This window comes from Dipodomys ordii, unplaced genomic scaffold, assembly GCF_000151885.1.
Source record: "Dipodomys ordii isolate 6190 unplaced genomic scaffold, Dord_2.0 Scaffold74, whole genome shotgun sequence".
NCBI classification, from domain to species: domain Eukaryota; kingdom Metazoa; phylum Chordata; class Mammalia; order Rodentia; family Heteromyidae; genus Dipodomys; species Dipodomys ordii.
The window spans coordinates 2,849,674-2,849,988 of record NW_012267290.1 but is presented as its reverse complement, the minus strand read 5'-3'; positions in this window follow the sequence as shown (position 1 = coordinate 2,849,988).

Genomic DNA, 315 nt, shown 5'->3' with positions numbered 1-315 from the left:
TATGGCCAGAAAGCAAAAGTTAAACATGCATTGTGTCTGTCCACACAACGTCTCCACAACAGACGAAAAGAAGCAATAAGAAAAGGCAGAGAATGTTTGCAAAGCATTCTTCTGAGGAGAGATTATTTCTCAGGATATATAAACAGGTAACATAATCCAAATGAAAAAATAAAAACAGATTTTTTAACGTGGATGAAAACCGCAAAACATTATATTTCCAACTAGGAGAAGGTTTCCTGAGTCAATTAATATGTGAACCGCACATGACAATTGGGACCTATTGGTTTCAGGCAAAGCTTTGAGCTTTCCAGTACC